Raw genomic sequence first — 3,992 nt, 5'->3', positions numbered from 1 at the left:
GACAGGAGTTGCCCGGCTCGAGGAAGAAAGTGTGCAAAATGTGATAAGTATGGTCATTATGCTAGCTGTTGCAAAGGAGGGAAATGCTTGAAGCCTGGAAAACAAAGCACCAGCAAACAATGGAGGGGAAGGCAGGGGCGTCCAGGTAAAGGAAGTCAGGCCAATTGTGTTGAAGGTCCGTTTGAGAACTCAGATGAGAATGATGCATTTGCTTTCACTATAGAGGAAGTAATCAAGTCAGCAAGTAATCTACAATGTAGTTAACTTGAGTACTGTACAAGAACTTAAACATCAGGGGTTAAAGATTTAGTTACAACCATGCACAAAGTTGTATGCTTATGGAGGCCGAAAACTTGAAGTTGATGCCCAGTTTCAGATAGAAGTTTCCATAACCGAGAAAAGGATTGTAGCAGATTTCATTGTGATCAAAACTGGGCGGTGTTTGTTTGGTTATTCAACCGCCACAGATCTTGGAATTCTTCGTGTAGGCCAAGCAGAAACTGTCAATACAGGGAACTGTAACAGTGTTGACGACTCTTTGGTGGGTCAACTCAAAGCAAACTACCCCAGTGTATTTAAAGGCATTGGGAAAGTGAAGAACTACCAATTAAAGCTGCATATTGATCCTAGCGTAACTCCAGTGGTTCAGAAGGTAACTGTCAAAGTTAATGAACTCCTTGAACAGGAAGTCATTCAGAGGGTTCAGGGGCCCACAGCATGGGTCAGCCCTATTGTTGTTGCGCCAAAGGCATCAGGTGACAAACGACTATGTGTCGATATGCGAAGGGCTAACGAGGCCATTATCCGTGAGAGATTGCCCATACCAACCTTAGATGAAGTGCTCGAGAGCCTTAACGGAACTGCTGTGTTCTTCAAATTGGGTTTTCACCCAATTGAATTGGATGCTGACTCGAGGGATATCATTGCTTTTGCCTCCCATTATGGCATCTTCCGGTACAAACGACGAAGCTTTGGCGTCAATGCAGCTCAGGGGGGGGGGGGGGGGGGTTGTTTTTTTTTCGACTCTTGGATTGTCAGGATTGAGCTTGCGCTAGCGTATTCAAAATAAAGTATTTGTTGTTTTCACTGTTGTGTTTTCGGAAAAAGTCTTTGTACGACCAGATGCTAACAGAGGTCTGAAGCGTACGAGCATTTTTATGAATCCTTCGAGTATGTCGTGTATGTGTTGGAAGTCATGGCACATAATCTACACCACCACGACTGTCCAGCCCAGTTCTATGGATGCTGGAACACAGCCACTAAAACGGGATGCCTCTGGACTACTCCAAGCCATTACGAACTTTGAATTTGTCGTGACTTTTGTCATTGGATACCTCTACCTGTCGCACATGAGTGCCCTAACAACGAAGTTGCAACGGACGAGCAATGTCATTTTCAAGGCTTTCACGATGGTTTCGAGTGTGCTCAAGTCGTACCAGGACATGCGCGCCGATATGGACGAGATGTATGATGATGCATATGAGAAGGCAATGGCAATGGCAGCTAAGGTAGGAGTGGCGCCAACAGCTCCCAGAGTTGCTGGCAGGCAAGGTCATCGCGCCACTGAACGCTCCAGCTCCAACAGCAAAGGAGTATTATCGGATCAACGTGGCTGCTCCATTTCTTGACCACATTATTTTGCAGCTAGGAGAGCGCTTCGATGCCGTCACCGTCCAAGCCTCAAGGCTGCTTGCTTTGGGTCCCTCTGTAATGAACGAGAATCAAACGAAGTCGCTTGAGTTACAAGGGGAGGTGGATATGTACAGGAACGATCTTTCATCTCCACAGCTCTTCCCGGCAGAATTTCGGCGGGAGAATCAAATATGCAGAGGAGGAAGAACTCCCGGGCTCGAGTGCCACAGCCCTGAAGCAGTGCGACGAGGATGAATTTCCCAACATATTCACTCTGCTCAAAATACTATCCACTTTGCCCGTAACTAGCTGCGAGTGCGAAAGGTCCTTCAGCGCGATGCGAAGGTTAAACACCTATATGGGATGCACAATGAGCGAGAACAGATTAACGTCACTTGCACCTATGCATATCCATTACGACATGAAAATAGACCTTGAAGAAGTGGTGGAGTTTTTTGCTACCATGCATCCGCGAATCAAATTTGCTGTGACACTTAATGTTACTGTGGCCCCTTGTTGCGATACGGACTGTTAGTGTTATACCAATAATGCACTAGCTTTTTGTACAGTAGGGAATTAAGGGACTTACAATACTAGGGCGATCCAAACTGACGTTTGATTAAAAGCGGTTTTTCTTCCCTACCCCCACTCTAAGCTAAACGTTTTTCGTCAGACAAATGGATACGAATCCCCCTTGAAATACTCCAGCTACGGGCCTGATGCTGCACCCGAAAATACCAACACATTTTCACGCAGTCAATGGCAGGTGTGCAGGGGGTAGCTAACATAGCAGATGAGAGATTACGCACGTGGGCCGGGTCACGTGACCATTAGCACGACACTTCTTGATTACTAAAAGTGCCCTGGAAGAAGTACCCTCGAGATTGAGGAAAAATGCCCTCCGTCTTAGCCAATCAGCATTCAGTAATTTTGCCCCGTATGTGATAAACATCATAAACATCCTTTTGACTCAGAGATTTAAATGATGTTGTATATCCTGGTAGGAGTCCTGGCATTGGAATATACCTGCGTGCTTCTAGGATATTCAACACGAGTAAACATTTCCTTTTAGGAAGAATAATAATGTAGGCCAGTATGATATATCCTTTCTGATTCAGCAAGGTAGATAGAAGTCCTGGCATTCTTGTGTACTTCTGGGATAAATGCGTCCATTTTATTCTGAAAAAGTATCCCCTTAACTACTTCGTCGCCTCAGAGAGCAAATGTTTGTTTTGTTCGGAGAGGTACGTCGACGACTCTTTTAGACAACAACAATGATTAATTTGTAAGATTACATGGCCAATCCACTTGCAAAGAGGCCGGCTCAATGCATGTGCTGTTGATGAGGGTAGCCAAGGAGAAAATTAAGCCAAAAGCCCCTGAGAGACATCTAGGCTCCTTGTAATGTATAAAGACTTTCGAAAGAGTTGTTTTTATTACCTAGAAGAATTGATCTGTTGGGATATCTTAGATGAACATTGAAGGAAGTGTTAAAACATGTTAGGGAATGATATCTTCATTTCAGAAATTGCTAGCTTCTAAGAACTTCCCAGCACTGAAACCGTTTGCTCATCTGAAGCTGCTAAATTGCAAAAATACCCCTTTTCCCTGGATGCTAATCTTTTAGGTGATGTTTTCTGTAGCTGTTTGGCAACGTAGAAATTAAATTCTTACAACAGTTTGACTCTCCCGAAGAGTATGAGACATATTTCACCGAGGATTACCTTTGGATGTTTTAAACCCCCTTGAGGTTGTTTGAAGTGATTATAATCCAATTATAATCAGGGACTTTAATTAGTTGATGTGAACCCATTTCATATTTAATTCCATTATAATTCGATCATAAACGAATACGGGCAACATTTTTCGTGCAACTTGTCGCGAAACAATGTTACTTTGCAAGTTGAGATAGTTTGTTGCGCATATTATCACCTTCTTGCGCAACAAATGTTTATGTTGCAGAAAGTCGACGTTGATTTTACTTTTTGCAACATGAAAATTTCTTGCGTAAGAAAATGATAATACGCGCAACAAGCCATCTCAACTCTCAACTTGCAACGCAACATGGTTGCGAGACAAGTTGCTCGAAAAATGTTGCCCGTGGTACTGGGCCTTATTCGAGGCCTAATGCGAACACTGCTTTAGTTTAGTAAGTGATTGGGAAATAGTGTTTCTGCAGTTATTAGGATCAGATATTTTGGCATGATCGTAGATTTTTATGTCGCCCGCATACTGAAAGCATTTGACTTTTAAATTCTCCTGAAGATCCGCATCATAGATATTGAGTAACACTGGACCTAGAATGGAGCCTTGTGCTACTCCAAAATTTACATTTTTGACGTCTGAGCACATGTCGCCGA

The sequence above is a fragment of the Montipora foliosa genome, chromosome 11 (assembly GCF_036669935.1).
Source record: "Montipora foliosa isolate CH-2021 chromosome 11, ASM3666993v2, whole genome shotgun sequence".
NCBI lineage: Eukaryota > Metazoa > Cnidaria > Anthozoa > Scleractinia > Acroporidae > Montipora > Montipora foliosa.
The sequence above is the reverse complement of the archived record's forward strand: the minus strand, read 5'-3'. Positions refer to the sequence as shown.